Source organism: Oreochromis niloticus, linkage group LG3, assembly GCF_001858045.2.
Source record: "Oreochromis niloticus isolate F11D_XX linkage group LG3, O_niloticus_UMD_NMBU, whole genome shotgun sequence".
NCBI lineage: Eukaryota > Metazoa > Chordata > Actinopteri > Cichliformes > Cichlidae > Oreochromis > Oreochromis niloticus.
In genome coordinates, this window is record NC_031967.2 from 31,947,259 (window position 1) to 31,965,174 (window position 17,916).

Below are 17,916 nucleotides of genomic sequence, written 5' to 3' on the forward strand. Positions count from 1 at the left end.
ACCACAAACATGTTTAATGAATCATATTTCATAACTTTAAATGCAAATATAAATGACATCCATCCATTCATCTTCTTCCACTTTATCCGGGGCTGGGTCGCGGGGGCAGCAGCCTAAGCAGAGAAGCCCAGACCTCTCTCTCCCCAGCCACCTCTTCTAGCTTATCCCGGGGGACACCAAGGCGTTCCCAGGGCAGCCAAGAGATATAATCTCTCCAGCGTGTCCTGGGTCTGCCCCGGGGCTTCCTCCTGGTGGGACATGCCCAGAACACCTCACCCAGGAGGTGCGCAGGAGGCATCCTTGTCAGATGTCCGAACCACCTCAGCTGGCTCCTTTCGATGTGGAGGAGCCCCTCCCGGATGGGTGAACTTCTCACCCTATCTCTAAGGGACAGGCCAGCCACCCGATAGGACTACTGCTTTTTCTGCCTGGTAGCTCCCTTCACCTCTGGTGTCCAACATTTGGTTCGGGGGTTCCCAACACAACAGGCACCAACCACGTTGAGTCCGCAGCTTAATGCAGCAGCTTCGGCAATGGAGATGCTGAACATGGTCCATTCGGACTCAATGCCCCCAGACTCCCTCGGAATGCTGTAGAAGCTCTGCCTGAGGTGTAAGTTGAATATCTCACGGACTGCGGCTTCTGCATGGCGTTCCCAGCACACCCTCACTGCATGTTTAGGTGCACCGGGTCTGTCCAGCGTCCTCCCCCGCCACCTGATGCAACTCACTACTAGGTGGTGATCAGTTGACAGCTCAGCCCCTCTCTTTACCCGTGTGTCCAGAACATATGGTCGCAGGTCTGGTGATACGATTAAAAAATCGGTTATCAACCTGCGGCCTAGAGCGTCCTGGTGCCACATGCACAAATGGACACTTTTATGTTTGAAGAAGGTGTTCGTTATGGACAAACTGTGATTTGCAAAGAAGTCCAATAACAAAACACTGCTCGGGTTCAGATCAGGGAGGCCGTTCCTCCCAATCACTCCCTCCAGGTCTCGCTGTTGTTACCCACGTGAGCATTGAAGTCTCCCAGTAGGACAACAGAGTCTCCATGTGGAGCACCTTCCAGCACCCCACCCAGGGACTCTAAGAAGGCTGGGTACTCTGAATTGCCACTCGGCGCATAAGCGCAGATGACAGTCAGGACCCGTTCCCCGACCCTAGGGCGCAGGGAACAAACCCTCTCATCCACCGGGAAGAACCCCAACGTACAGGCAGCAAGCCAAGGGGATATTAGAATACCCACCCCAGCCCGATGCCTCTCACCAGGGGCAACTCCAGACTGAGACAGAGTCCAGCCTCTCTCCAGGAGACTGGTTCCAGAGCCCAAGCCATGCGTAGAGGTGAGCCCGACTATATCTAGCCGGTACCGCTCAACCTCACGCACTAACTCAGGCTCTGGCCATCAGACGCTCGCCCTCGGGCACCCTCCCCAGGCTTTGCTCCAAGGCGGGGCCCCAGAAACCCTATCCCGGGCAAGGTAAACTGTTCCCTTGATGTTTTTCTCTATGTTTTCCTCATAAGGGTCTTCTGAATCGCTCTTTGTCTGGTCCCTCACCTAGGACCAATTTGCCATAGGAAACCCTGCCAGGGGGCAAAAGTCCCCAGACAATATAGCCCCTGGGATCCCTGGGACACACAAACCCCTCCTCCACGATAAGGTAGCGATTCTTGGAGAGGAGATTAGTGGTAAATTCCAGTCCGGATTTAAACCGCGTCACAGTACCGAAACTGCCCTACTAAGAGTTTTCAATGACCTCCTTCTAATCGCTGACTCTGGGCAATCTTAGTTCTATTGGATCTGACTTCAGTCATTGATACAGTTGACCATGAGATTCTTTTGGCAAGGTTAGAACATGTAGTTGGCCTTAAAGGAAATGTTCTTTCATGGTTTAAATCATATTTTTCTGAGAGGTCATTCTCTGTCAGGATGGGAAAATATTCCTCTTCTCTGCCCCTTTTCGCTGTGGTGTGCCTCAAGGATCGGGGCTGGGTCCTGTGTTGTTTTCCCTGTACATGTTGCCCTTGGGCTCCATTTTTGAAAACCATAATGTCTATTTTCATTGCTATGCTGATGATATTCAAATCTACCTCCACTTGACTGGGGATGTTTCATCTTCACTACATCCTCTGTTTGATTGTTTTCGGGATGTCAATGACTGGTTGTCATGTAACCGTCTTACTCTAAATGAAAAGAAGACAGAAATTATTGTTTTTGATAGAAATATGCTTCTGGGACAACTAACTGGTACTCTAGGGCCTGTTGCTATTCACCTCACTGATGCTGTTAGGAATCTTGGAGTTTTTATGGATAGTTCCTTCAAACTAGATACACAGGTATATACTGTGGTAAAAAGTAGCTTCCATCAACCATGCCAAAATTCTAAGGCTAAACTTTATATACCACACAAAGATCTAGAGAAACTTGTTCATGCATGTATCACTTCAAGACTAGATTATTGTAACTCTCTTTACTTGGGCCTCCAATCTTCTCTCCTTCAGCAATTGCAGTTGGTCCAAAATGCCACAGCACGTCTCTTAACCGGCACTAGAAGGTATAATTCCATCACCCCTGTTCTAGCCAACTTACATTGGCTTCCTATCACATATCGAATCGATTTTAAAATCTTATTGTTCACATATAAAATCCTAAATAATATGGCACCTGATTACTTAGTGGATCTCCTCTGTCTGTATAGCCCTAAGAGAGCACTAAGATCATCAGGTCAACTGCTCTTAGTGCAACCTAGATTATGGAATAATCTTCCTCTTGACATTCGTGCATCAGATTCTCTTCAATCTTTTAAATCACGTCTAAAAACATACTTGTTCAATCTGGCTTTTAGGGCTAATTAGGGTGGTTTTTATCTGGCTCTGCATTTATATTATATAATTATTTTATTATTTTATATTTTATATTGTGATTTTATCTGTATCATGGTTTTACAGGAAAGCACTTTGGTGTACTTTGGTCTTTAAATGTGCTATACAAATAAATTTGATATGATATGATATGATGAGTAATTGAGGACATTTAAAAGTTAATATGTACCGGTTTATGGTTTACGACGCATACGGGTCAGTATCTTTTTTTTTTAAGTGACTGCAAACTGTTGTGACAAGGTGACAGGTTTGACATTGCAGGACCAGGGCCTGTAGCCAATGAAGAAATGGAAACAGGTGAAAAACAGAGCTCACCTGGCTTGATGAGCGTTAAGACTCTTTCCTCACTGTAGACTAGAGATGGCACGATACCACTTTTTTATGTCCGATACCGATACCGATATCATAAATTTGGATATCTGCCGATACCGATATTAATCCGATATAGTGTGTTTTTTAATCAATAAAACTGTTTTTTTAATATCTTGCTGCATTTTGTATAAGTTCATACTCAAGTTTAAATAAACAACAACACTAAAGCTATTCTGTTATACCTGTATGTAAAAAACACACTGCACCCAAAATATTTCATAGTTCAGCAATACTGATCAATCTAATAAACTTAAACCTACTCCATCCTTCCTATTCTGGTATTTTAAAGAGTACTTAGCAGAAATATTAAGCAACCTAACTAATAGGGTTGCAAACTCCCAGCAAAAAAAAAAAAAAGGGAACCACCCCCCACCCTCCACCTCATGATGCTTAATCGACGTAATCAACTTTAATTTGATGCAGTGTGAAAAAAAATGCACAGAAATAAATTATTTTTCAAGAATAATTAAATAGATTCAACATCTTTCTTCTACAGAATTGCAGACTGCACAGATGGTATCTTCCCAAAGGAAAAAGTACTAAAGCTTATTAGGGTAGACTTAACAGTTACTATATACAGTAATTGACTTCTATACATTTTACATCAGATTAAAACTTTGGGTGTAAGATTCAGATAATTATTTATTAAAAGCTAGACATTTTAAATGAGAATAAGAAAGAAAAGTATGTCTGTGTGCCCCCTTTTCCCTGTTCATGCCCTTTCGGCCCCCCTGGCTAAACTTTGCTAGATCCGCCCCTGCACAGTTACCAGCGGTCAGCTAGAAAAGGATCCTGGTCTAGAAAGTAATATTAAATAAATTCTAACAACAGCTTATCAAGGTTAAACATGCTGCTGTTGTTCAGCCGCTGGTTTCCTCTTTCTGGTGCAAAGTGGGCCAAAAACAAAGAAGAGAGACAGACGACAGAAAAACCGATCAGCTGATCATTAAGCAGTTTCATGAAGTAGCGGCAGGAGAGGGAGGGAGAGAGAGAGGCAGTCGCTCCATATATCGGTTGTTAAGCTTAACGTAGGTACGCTTTACAAACATTCAGAGATGAACTTACACACTTGCTTTACTTCTCTCTGGGATAACTTCCTCGGAGATGAAATGCTGGTTTGCTAACGAGGCTACAAATACACACAGCCGCTCTATCACGTGAGGCATACTGCTCCGATGTGCTACGGTTATGAGCCGAGTTACGCCATGTCGCAAGTTTTGTGAGGTGCTTTTTGGATATTTAATGGATCGGATTACATTTTTTATTTCTCACCGATATCCGATCCAGCAATTTACGTCAGTATCGGACCGATACCGATACCTAATATCGGATCGGTCCATCTCTACTGTAGACACGCCAGGTTTTTGTTATCCATCCATACAATGAGTGGTTGAGCCGTGCCTCCAACCATTGCCTTCACTTTCCCAAAGCCAGCTTAATGGCCAGCAACTCCCGATCCCCATTGTCATAGTTTCTTTCTGCAGGGGCAAGACAGCAAGAGAAGAAGGCACATGGGTGAACCTTACCATCCTTCTGCTGTAAAAGAATAGCTCCTACTCTGGAGACAGAGGCGTCCACTTCAATCTTGAAGTGCAGGGTAAGATCTGGTTAGGACATAATGGGTGCTGAGGCAAACTGCTCCTTGAGGCAAGTGATGGATGCTTGGGCAGCATTATCCTATAGATACAGAAGATTAGAAGAGGTCAGATGGATTAGAGGCAGAGCAATCTTACTAAAGTCTCTGATGACGTGGCGAACCCAAGGAACTGCTGCAACTGGCGGTGATCAGTGGGTTCTGGCCAGTCAACCACTGCTTTCACTTTCATTGGGTTCAGCCAGAGATTGCCCTGCTGTACGATGTAACCAAAGACAGAGACAGTTTCAACATGAAGTTCTAACTTTTCTCCTTTGACAAAAAGTCTGTTCTCCAGGAGGCATTAAAAGGACCTGTCTGATGTGACTCTTGTTCTCGGATACTGATTTGGAAAAGATTAGAATAGGATCAAGCTAGATGAATATGAACCAGTTGATGAAATCCCTGAGAACGTCATTCACGAGAACCTGGTACATGGCCGAGACATTGGTTAGACTGATTGGCATCACCAAGTACTCAAAATGTCCCAGGTGAGTATGGAATGCCGACTTCCATTTGTCACCCTCACAGAATCTCACAAACTGATAAGCATTCTGCAAGTCAGGTTTATTGAAAATTGTGATCCCCTGGAGAAGCTCGAAAGCAGAGGACAGCAGATGTAAACATTTATGTTGTATAATCCACAACAGTCAATACTAAGTCTCAGTTATTTATCCTTCTTTTTGCTGAAAAAGAATCCTGCGCCTACTGGTGATGATGGGGGCCCAATTATGCCTGGTGCAAGTGTATGTTTCCGTGGCTTCACGTTCTGGTTACGGGAGGCTTTACAAATGGCTGATGGGTAATGGAGCTCTGGGGAGCAGATAAACTGCGCAGTTGTAGGGCCCATGTGTTGGCAATGATAGCGCTCTGTCCTCCCAAAAAAACCTGATAAATTGTGATAGACAGGCAGAAAAGAAGTCAAATCTGGAGGTTTGGAAGGAGGAGAAGGGCTTTTGGCTGACTTGGATTGTGTGACGGATTTTAAGCAGGTCATGTGACACTCCTTTCCCCCCACCCAGACATGCACCCCTTTTCCCAGTTGCACTGAGGGTGATTGTCATGGTCCTGGGTCAGTGACCCATTGTTTTGACTTTTGTATTATTACTATTAATCTTCGATTTCATCATGGTTTTTGACTGTTAGTGTTTTGCTTTCTCTTTTGTATTGTTAGCTCTCCAGTTGTTCTTGGTTTGTGATTTCTAGTTGGTTGGTTGATTTTGGTTCCTGTGCGCCTCATATTTAGTGTAGGTTTAGTTTTGTCTTCTTGTTCCCCAGTCAGTCGTGTCTCTTGTCACTCCTGTTTTTTGGACCATAAGGCACACCGGATTATAAAGCGCACTGTCGATGAACGGGTCTGTTTTCATACATTAGGTGCACCGATTATAAGGCCATTAAGTGAAACAAAAGAGTCAGATAAGTCAAACTTTATTCAACTCATTCTTCTTGCTTCCTCCACTGAGTCATTGATGCTGAATTCTCTAGCAGCTGCTCTGTTCCCATGTTGTTGCAGTATATTAATGACCAACCTCGTATTGTGCATAGATTATCTCAGTTGTTCTCCTGACTTAAGTTTGGTGTCTTTACAGCTTCCTGCCATGCGATTACATTTGTCCCTAACAATCGGGAGACTTAACGGTTGAATTTTATCGAGTGGAAAAAAGTTAGCGCTCATCTTCCAGCTTTACTGTTTTTATGTTATGCTAACCTAGCTGTGTCCCTAGCGATCACGTAGCACATCATTATATACCTGCTAGTCCAATGTCAATAGCCCTACAAAAGTCACCACGGTTTAGTTTTCTGTCTTCATTTATGTTGGAAGTGATAGTGGGGTTGTACATGTCAGAACATGATATATCATGTTCTAGTGGAAACTAGCGAGCTAACTTCCTGCTAACTTCTAACTCCGTTAAATTTAATAAATTCTGTTTTCATGGATGCCTGGATGTTAAACTTAATTTTTACACCTGGTAAAGCAGCAATGCTGATCATTTTAGTAAAGATGAAAGAATTTACACAGTTTTTAACTCAGAGATGCCTTGACCCTACTAATTATAGTATTACCTATTTCAGTTTCCAGACAACCATGCTTATAGTCACCTATACTGCATCTGCTACAATTATAAGTTCATGTCTGGCTGCATCACAGTTGGATTTATCATGGCAAGCCCTGATGTAACCAGTTCTTCTTTGAAGCTTAATTAAAGACCGTGAACCAACCCTTTGTCACCGGTTCTGTTCATAATTTTTATGGACAGGATTTCTAGGCGCAGCCAAGTGGCGGAGGGCTTTCGCTTCGGTGGCCTCAGAATCTCATCTCTGCTTTTTGCGGATGATGTGGTTCTGTTGGCTTCATCAGGTGAAGGCCTCCAGCTCGCACTGGAGCGGTTCGCAGCCGAGTGTGAAGCAGCGGGAATGAGGATCAGCACCTCCAAATCTGAGGCCATGGTTCTCAGCCGGAAAAGGGTGGAGTGCCCACTCCGGGTCGGGGATGAGTTCCTGCCCCAAGTGGAGGAGTTCAAGTATCTCGGGGTCTTGTTCGCGAGTGATGGGAGAAGGGAGCCGGAGATCGACAGACGGATTGGTGCTGCGGCTGCAGTGATGCGGACGCTGCACCGGTCCGTCGTGGTGAAGAGGGAGCTGAGTGTAAAAGCGAAGCTCTCAATTTACCGGTCGATCTACGTCCCTACCCTCACCTATGGCCACGAGCTGTGGGTAGTGACCGAAAGAACGAGATCGCGGATACAAGCGGCAGAAATGAGCTTCCTCCGAAGGGTGGCTGGCCTCTCCCTTAGAGATAGGGTGAGAAGTTCGGCCATCCGGGAGGGGCTCAGAGTAGAGCCGCTGCTCCTCCACATCGAAAGGAGCCAGTTGAGGTGGTTCGGGCATCTGACAAGGATGCCTCCTGGGCGCCTCCTGGGTGAGGTGTTCCGGGCATGTCCCACCGGGAGGAGGCCCCGGGGCAGACCCAGGACACGCTGGAGAGATTATATCTCTCGGCTGGCCTGGGAACGCCTTGGTATTCCCCCGGATAAGCTGGAGGAGGTGGCTGGGGAGAGGGAGGTCTGGGCTTCTCTGCTTAGGCTGCTGCCCCCGCGACCCGGCCTCGGATAAAGCGGATGAAGATGGATGGATGGATGGATGGTGAACTAAACTCCTGGACTGCTGCAGTCTTTCTGACCGAAGACTTAGGCCAGACTTCTATACCCAGCACTTCCAGTATATATATATTCTACAAGTGGTCCTTCGAGCTGGAGTATACAAGCTGCGCTATGGCTACACCCAGAGAGTTTAACGACGACCAGCCTGTGCTGAGTCCCCGTCCCAGCAGGGTGCGATGCATTCCTGGACATCTGGAGGACTTCGAACTCACCTACCCAGCTCGCCGTCTTTATAGTACCACAGTAAGACCAGCATCACCACCGAGACCAACTTACGCAGCACCACTCAGCCCTGGGAGTTCCCCTAACTACCCTGGAGCTGGTCATTATGGTATGGGAAGTCCAGAGGAAAGATGGCAGCGGCTGGAAGCACGCTGGCAGACGATAAGCCAGCAGATGAAAGCACTTGAAGTGGAAATGGACAGGGTCAGATTGCCTTTGTATCCACAGAGTGCACATGTGCCTTACCCTTCAAACCACTATGCAGCTTTTCAGCCACATTACAGTAGCCTCCCCCATTTAGAACTGGGTTACCCTATTCGGCCTCCCAGTCCAAGAGCTGCACCTAACATTCAGCACCAGGTTCGCTCCAACACAAGCCCCTGCTCCTCAAGTGCAGGTTCAATTCAATTCAATTCAATTTTATTTATATATTGCCAAATCACAACAAAAGTCACCTCAAGGTGCTTCATAGATACAGAGAAAAACCCAACAATCACATGACCCCCTATGAGCAAGCACCTTGGCTACAGTGGGAAGGAAAAACTCCCTTTTAACAGGAAGAAACCTCCGGCAGAACCAGGCTCAGTGAGGGACGGCCATCTGCTGCAACCGGTTGGGGTGAGAGAAGGAAGACAGGATAAAAGACATGCCGTGGAAGAGAGACAGAGGTTAATAACAGATATGATTCAATGCAGAGATGTCTATTAACACATAGTGAGTGAGAAAGGTGACTGGAAAGGAAAAACTCAATGCATAATGGGAATCCCCGGCAGCCTATGTCTATTGCAGCATAACTAAGGGAGGATCCAGGGTCACCTGGTCCAGCCCTAACTATATGCTTTAGCAAAAAGGAAAGTTTTAAGCCTAATCTTGAAAGTAGAGATAGTGTCTGTCTTCCGAATCCAAACTGGAAGCTGGTTCCACAGAAGAGGGGCCTGAAAACTGAAGGCTCTCCCTCCCATTCTACATTTAAATACACTAGGAACAACAAGTAAGCCCACAGTGCGAGAGCGAAGTGCTCTAATAGGGTGATATGGTACTACAAGGTCATTAAGATAAGATGGGGCCTGATTATTTAAGACCTTGTATGTGAGGAGCAGGATTTTGAATTCAATTCTGGATTTAACAGGGAGCCAATGAAGGGAAGCCAAAACAGGAGAAATATGCTCTCTCTTTCTAGTCCCTGTCAGGACTCTTGCTGCAGCATTTTGGATCAGCTGAAGACTTTTCATCAAGTTTTTAGGACATCCTGATAATAATGAATTGCAGTAGTCCAGCCTGGAAGTAATAAATGCATGAACTAGTTTTTCAGCGTCACTAAGAGACAGGATATTTCTAACTTTAGAGATGTTGCACAAATGGAAGAAAGCAGTCTTACATATTTATTTTAATATGTGTGTTGAAGGAAATGTCCTGGTCAAAAATGACTCCAAGGTTCCTCACAGCATTACTGGAGGCCAAGGTAATGCCATCCAGAGTAAGAATCTGGTTAGACACCATATTTCTAAGATTTTCAGGGCCCAGTACAATAACCTCAGTTTTATCTGAATTAAGAAGCAGAAAGTTAGTGGCCATCCAGGTCTTTATGTCTTTAAGACATTCCTGCAGTTTAACTAATTGGTGTGTGTTACCTGGCTTCATGGATAGATAGAGCTGCGTGTCATCTTCATAGCAGTGAAAATTTATGCTATGTCTTCTAATGATGCTGCCTAAGGGAAGCATGTATAATGTAAACAGAATTGGTCCTAGCACCGAACCCTGTGGAACACCATAATTGACCTTAGTGTGTGAAGAGGACTCTCCATTTACATGTACAGATTGGAGTCTATTAGATAGATATGATACAAACCACTTCAGTGCAGTACCTGTAATACCGACAGCATGTTCTAATCCCTCTAATAGAATATTATGGTCGACAGTATGCTGCACTAAGGTCTAGCAGGACAAGCACAGAGATGAGTCCACTGTCAGAGGCCATAAGAAGATCATTTGTAACCTTCACTAAAGCTGTTTCTGTGCTGTGATGAGCTCTGAAACCTGACTGAAACTCTTCAAATAAGCCATTCCTCTGCAGATGATCTGTTAGCTGTTTGACAACTACTCTTTCAAGGATTTTTGATATGCAAGGAAGGTTGGAGATTGGCCTATAATTAGCTAAGACTGCTGGGTCTAGAGATGGCTTTTTAAGTAAAGGTTTAACTACAGCCAGCTTGAAGACCTGTGGTACATAGCCGATTATTAGAGATAGGTTGATCATATTTAAGATTGAAGAATTAATTAATGGCAGGACTTCTTTGAGCAGTTTTGTAGGAATGGGGTCTAAAAGACACGTTGATGGTTTGTAGGAAGTAATTATTGAAGTTAACTCAGAAAGATCAATTGGAGAAAAAGAGTCTAACTTAACATCAATGGTACTAAGAGTAGCTGTAGATGATATTACATCTGTGGGATGATTATTGGTAATTTTTTCTCTGATTAAAATTTTATTTGTGAAGAAGTTCATGAAGTCATTACTTGTTAACGTTAAAGGGATTGTTAGCTCAGCAGAGCTCTGACTTTTTGTCAGCCTGGCTACAGTGCTGAAGAGAAACCTGGGGTTGTTCTTATTTTCTTCAGTCAGTGATGAATAGTAAGATGTTCTGGCTTTGCGGAGGGCTTTCTTATAAAGCAGCAAATTATTTCTCCAGGCTAAATGATGATCTTCTAAATTTGTGACACGCCATTTCCTCTCCAGCTCTCTGCTTTAGGCTACGTGTTTGAGAATTATACCACGGAGTCAGGTACTTCGGATTTGAGACCTTAGTTTTCACAGGAGCTACAGTATCCAGAGTCGTACGTAGTGAGGAGGTAAAATTATTAACAAGATAATCAACCTCTGTTGGAGTAGCGTTCAGATAGCTGCTCTGCTCTATGTTGGTACAGAGCATTGAAGATGATAACAGTGGGTGGATTATATTCTTAAACTTAGTTACAGCGCTTTCAGAGAGACATCTACTTTGATAAAGTCTACTCTCCACTGCTGTGTAATCAATTATTGTAAATGTAAATGTTATCAGGAAATGATCAGACAGCAGAGGGTTTTCAGGAAACACTGTTAAATGCTCAGTTTCTATGCCATATGTTAACACAAGATTTAGAGTGTGATTAAAGTGGTGGGTGGGTTCTTTTACATTTTGCCAATTGAGTCTAATAACAGATTAAATGCCATGTTGAGGCTGTCATTTTTAGCATCTACATGGATGTTAAAATCACCCACAATAATTATTTTATCTGAGCTGAGCACTAAATCAGATAAAAAGTCTGAGAAATCAGAGAGAAACTGTGTAAGGCCCAGGTGGACGATAGATGATAACAAGTAAGACTGGTTTATGAGTTTTACAGCTGGGGTGGACGAGGCTAAGCATCAGGCTTTCAAATGAATTAAAAGTCTGTCTTGGTCTTCCGTTAATTAATAGGCTGGTGTGAAAAATTGCTGCCACACCGCCCCCTTGGCCTGTGCTTCAAGATTTCTGGTAGTTAGAATGACTCGGGGGTGTTGATTCATTTAAACTAACATAATCATCCCGCTGCAACCAGGTTTCTGTAAGGCAGAGTAAATTGATTTGTTGATCAATTATTAAGTCATGTACTAACAGAGACTTGGAGGAGAGAGCCCTAATATTTAATAATCCACATTTCACTGTTTTACTCTTTGGTTCAGATGTGGATACTGTATTGTTCTTTCTTTTTGAATTTTTTATGTTTAAATTGTTTATTGCTGGTTTTTAGTTTGTTTTTTTTGTCTTTTTGGGAGCTGACACAGTCTCTACGGAGGAGAGAAGCTGCGTGTAAGACTGCAACTGCTTCCTGCTCCCAACTCTGGATAGTCAAATTTTGGGGGGTTTAATAAATTTGTCCATATTTCTAGAAATGAGAGCTGCTCCATCCAAAGTGGGATGGATGCCGTCTCTCCTAACAAGACCAGGTTTCCTCCAGAAGGTTTGCCAATTATCTATGAAGCCCACATCGTTTCTGGGACACCACTCAGACAGCCAGCAATTTAAGGAGAACATGCGGCTAAACATGTCACTCCTGGTCTGATTGGGGAGGGGACCAGAGAAAACTACAGAGTCCGACATTGTTTTGGCAAAGTTACACACCGATTCAATATTGATTTTAGTGACCTCCGATTGGCGTAACCGGGTGTCATTACTGCCGACGTGAATTATGATTTTACTGTATTTACGTTCACCCTTAGCCAGCAGTTTTAAATTTCCCTCAATGTCGCCTGCTCTGGCCCCTGGAAGACAATTGACTATGGTTGCCGGTGTCTCTAGGTTCACATGTCTGAGAACAGAATCACCAATTACCAGAGTTTGAGCCCCGGCGGGTGTGTTGCCTTAGTGGGGAAAACGATTAGACACATGAACAGGTTGGTGGTGTACCTGGGGCTTCAGTTTAAGACTATGCTTCTGTGACTATGTCACCCAGCCGCCCTCTTTCTCCAGCTGCTTGGGGTCTGCCGGGTAACAGCTAGTGAGGCCTACGCTATCTTCAGCTGCACCAGCTACAGGGGCCTGGCTAGCTATGGGTGAATGAAGGGTGCGAAGCCGAGTCTCCAATTCAGCAATCCTGGCCTCCAGAGCTGCAAATATGCTACATTTGTTACAGATATCATTACTGCTATTCTTAACTCGAAACCCCTTGGTTATGCAACATCAGACATTCCGGACCGTGATCCCATTACTCCTAACCTTCTGCTTATGGGGTGGAGAGACGCATACCTACCACAAGGGTGTACAGCAAGGGTTACCTACTGGGACACTGCTGCTGGAGACACAGCCAAGTGCTTGCTGACCATTTCTGGGTTCAGTTTACTCGCAATTACCTAGCTAACCTTCAGCTTTGTCAAAAGTGGCACATCGGTACCCCAGATCTCACAGTAGATCGAGTGGTCATGGTGATTGACCCACAGCTACCAAGGGCCCTGTGGCCAGTTGGGCGGATAACTAAAGTAATCCCCAGCGATGATGGCAAGATGCACACAGCTGAGGTTCACATAAAGGGAGTTAAATACATTCACCCCGTGACTAAACTCATCACTCTTCCAAAAATGCCAGAGGACTAAAAGGGTATATATATATTTTATCCAGCAGGGACATTTGTGTTCTGCAAATTCACTTAGTGAATTTGGGGGCAGCTGTGCAAATTCCCTGCTGACTCGGCCTCAGGATGTCTAGAGGCAAGAATCAAGCCCACCCAAATGAGCGCATCAGTGGTCATGTGCTCATCACGCAGAGGGAGAGTGAGAGACGAAAGCCGCAGCGGCAGAGCATGGCAGTTGTAACGGAGTTTTGTATGATTCTGTGTGCGTTAATAAAACTGTAAGTGTTATTACCTTTGACAGGATAACTGGTATGATAATAGTTATAGTTGTTTGTGCATATTAAAGCTAAAGTTATACCTCGGTACACTGATATCATGTTAGTAGGTTTATTTAATTATTTAATTAATTTGCACTAAGTCAATACCAGTGGCCTAAATCTCCTCCAATAATTACATCCCGCAGTTAAAGGATTTTTCTGTTGTGTATTGTTTAGGTTAACTGTTGTTAGCTTGCCACGTTCTTGCCTTATTACTAGCAACTTGGAAGATATGTGCTATTTAGCCAACTTATGGTCTTACAGCGACCCCTTGTGGACATTGTAAAATATTGCTGTGTCTGAGCAGATGATTTGTTGTTTCTTAGTTAACTTTGACCCTACTAATTATAGTATTACCTGTTTCAGTTTCCACACAACCATGCTTATAGTCACCTATACTACATCTGCTACAATTCATGTCTGGCTGCATCACAGTTGGATTTATCATGGCAAGCCCTGATATAACCAGTTCTTCTGTGAAGCTTAATTAAAGACTGTGAACTAAACTCCTGGACTGCTGCAGTCTTTCTGACCGAAGACTTAGGCCAGACTTGTATACCCATTCCTTGTATTACTTCTGCATGCACTCTCCAAATTGCCTCTACATTTGTCCTGCCTGTTTCCCCATGTCTCCTGGTTTCCTGTTCCTTGCCTCAGCTCACCGTTCTCAGGTTATTTTGTTATATTTAGTTTCTCCCAGTAATTCACCCTGGAGATGCGTGAACACTTGCTCATTGCGGGTCAGCGGCACCTTCAGTGCTGCGAGCGCTTGGTGAACACAGGAGGGGACTGGAGGGGCTTGAGGGGCTCTCCTGAACCCTGTGGATCTGAGCCGTGTATTTCTATATATTTGTTTTATTGTTGCATCTGGTCACTTTTCCTAATTTTCTGCTATAATGGCTTTATTTGGTAGTAAAGGGGGTTTTTTTTGTATTTTTGTATTCTATTAGCTGAGGGAACTTTCACTTTAAATTCTCCCAGACTCTTCCAAAAGAAAAAGTGTAATTCGTAATCAGTGCTTTTTGAATGAAGAGAAGTAAAAACAACATAAAACTGCTAGAGGAGAAAGTTTTGTTGCCTTACAATGTTTTTAACTGTATGAACTGTGTTTTTCCTTCGGACATTATCAAGTCAGCACAACAGGTGTAACAACATTTGTACTATTAGTTCTACAGTTGGTTTTGATTTAAAATAAGAAAGATATGATTATCTATCTGCAAACTTACATAAAACATAACAATGGTGTCATCTCACAGCATCTGCTGTCAGCGACACTGACATCAATGGAATAGATGGTTCTGCACAATGGTGGAAGACTACAACTAATTACTTATTATCATTTGCTTAGTTCAACAGTTTTTTTAATGACTGAATTGATCCAACAAACTCTGTTCAGTTGTTGCGCTGCTGTACTTTATGCCATGAGTTGCTAACAGTGCTTCATTTGGTTGTCTCAGAAATGATTCTGTGGTAAATTTAAATTCAGTGGAGATTGCAAATATATGGCCAAAAACAAAGTTATGTGGCATTAGTGATGTTAGTTAGTATATTATGTGGCTCAGGTTCCACTTAGTTTTAAAGCCTTAAAGCCTTTACACACATGCATCAACACTACATATGAGCGGGCGGAGGGAGGTTTGGAGTCTTCACACACCCCTGTTCTCTGTTGCCTGTTGGGGCGGGGGGCTGGGAGGAGGAGTTGGCCATCCAATTGGGGTCTGGAATGTGGGGCCTCCCTGCTGCTGCGGAGTCGGGGCAGTTTGCTTCTCTCCACCCCAGGGAAGAGGGTAACACTACCTGGATCTGGGTGCAGTTTCCCCCTCCAGGGGCAAGGGTACCTAGACCTGGAGTATAGAGTACGCTTGGGGAGTGTGATTGTGTGTACACTGTCTATTTATGTTTGTTTCCACGTTGGGTGAGTGCTGAGTAATTGCATATGAGAGCATGAGGGTGGGAATGGATGTTTGTATCTGTGTGTGCCTGTTTGTTTGTGTCTATATGTCAGGTCGGGTATCAGACGCCACCTCTCTATGGACATCTCAGGCCCTCCAAGGTATGGAGGCCTATCTCCTCTGTAAGACTAGGTGTTGATAGTACGCTGCAGAAAGTTTCAGATTGTCTTAGCGACATACATTGCTGGATGTCTCTGAACTTTCTCAAATTAAACCTCAACAAGACCGACATTATCATTTTTGGCAAGGAAGACTCTGTTAGTCTCATAAGAAACAACTTAGGCCCACTATCAGCTAATGTACACCGCCATGTAAAAAAACTTGGTTTCATTTTCGATTCTACTCTCAAGCTGGATAAACAAATAATTCAGTTGTTCGTGGCAGTTTTTTTCCAATCCGGAGCATTTCTAAACTAAAAAGATATACTGTCATCTAAAGATATGGAAACCCTTATCAATGCCTTCATATCATCACTTCTTGACTACTGTAACTCTCTCTATTTAGGCATCTGTCACTCAAGCCTGTTCCTTCAGTCAGTTGCTTTTATTAGTTCCACAATCTTTAAATCAAATTTGAAGACCTACCTATTTTCCAAGGCTTTTGGATCTCTTTGACACCTCTTTTATTCTGTTGCTATTCTGTTCTTTTATAGCATAGCATAGCATCTTTATGTATAACGCACTTTACATCCAACAATGTTGACCAAAGTGCTACAAATATAAAACAGAGAGAAAACAGTTTAAATTACATATAAAATATCTTAAAATTAAAAATAATATAATTAATAAGACAACATATTAAGAGACATCAACAAGTCCTGCTGTGCTAAAAGCCAAGGTAAATAAATAGGTTTTAAGATGTGATTTAAAAACAGATAAGGAAGGTGCCTGTCTAACATGTAAAGGCAACTCATTCCACAACTTTGGTGCTGCCACAGCAAACGCCCAATCCCCTCTGAGCTTACGATTAGTCCTAGACACGCTCAGGAGGAGCTGGTCTGCCGACCTGAGGGACCGGGAAGGTATGTATAGATGAAGAAGCTCAGAGAGGTACAGAGGGGCAGCATTGGACAAACATTTAAAAACAAATAAAAGCAGCTTAAAATGGATCCTAAAATGCACGGGCAGCCAATGAAGTGAATATAAAACTGGGGTGATATGCTCGCATCTACGAGTGCCAGTTAAAAGGCGTGCAGCCACATTCTGAACTAGCTGCAGTCGAAAAACAGAAGATCGACTCACACCATAATAAAGAGAATTACAGTAATCCAGCCGAACAGTTACAAAAGCATGGATTACTGTTTCAAATTGCTGTCTCGCTAGAAAGTGCTTAATTTTGGCCAGTTGCCTCAGATGAAAGAAACTAGACCTTACAACCAACCCGATCTAGCTTTCAAGCTTAAGCTCAGGATCCATTTTAAAACCCAGATTAACAATCTCTGGTTTACAGAATGATTTCAGGGATTGCAAATCAACACACGGAACAGGAGTGGAGGCAGGTCTAAACACCATTACTTCAGCTTTAGAATCATTAAAACAAAGAAAATTTAGCGCCAATCACGACTTGACGTCCTCCAGACATGTTTGCAAACGATTTACAGACGACCCATCTTTCTTTTTAAGAGGAACATAAATCTGGCAGTCATCTGCATAACAGTGAAAGGAGAGTCCATGCTTTCTAAGAATTGAGCCCAATGGAAGTAAATAAAGCGAAAACAGGATAGGGCCCAGAATGGAACCCTGTGGTACTCCATGAGACAACGGAGCACGGGAGGACTCACAGTTTCCTAAGCGAACTGAAAAGGTTCGATCTGTTAAGTAAGACCTGAACCATTTCAGAGCCACACCTGTTATACCGACACACTGCTCCAAACGTGAGATTAAAATTTCATGGTCTACAGTGTCAAACGCAGCAGTTAAATCGAATAAAATAAGAATGACACTTTCACCAGAATCACATGATAAAAATATATCATTAAAAATTCTTAAAAGTGCTGATTCAGTGCTATGTATTGCTTTAAAACCAGACTGAAAAATCTCCTGAACATTTTGTGCATTCAAGTATGAGATCAATTGGTCATATACAATTTTTTCCAAGACTTTAGATAAAAAGGGCAGCTTAGATATTGGTCTAAAATTTTCAACAGCGTTTGTATCTAGCCCAGGTTTCTTAAGAAGTGGTTGCACAATTGCATCTTTGAAATTCTTTGGAACCATACCTGAGGTAAGGCTGCTATTTAAAATTATTAAAATAGTTGGACCTATGGTAGAAAAAACTTCTTTCAGAAAA

General features: G+C 43.4%; 1 protein-coding gene across 1 annotated transcript in view; it reads right to left on the minus strand.

Annotated features, from left to right (window-relative positions):
- LOC100704455 (serine protease 48) overlaps window positions 1–17,916 on the minus strand; it is a 57,810-nt gene that overhangs the window by 32,501 nt on the left and 7,393 nt on the right. The gene's annotated exons all lie outside the window — the stretch shown is intronic.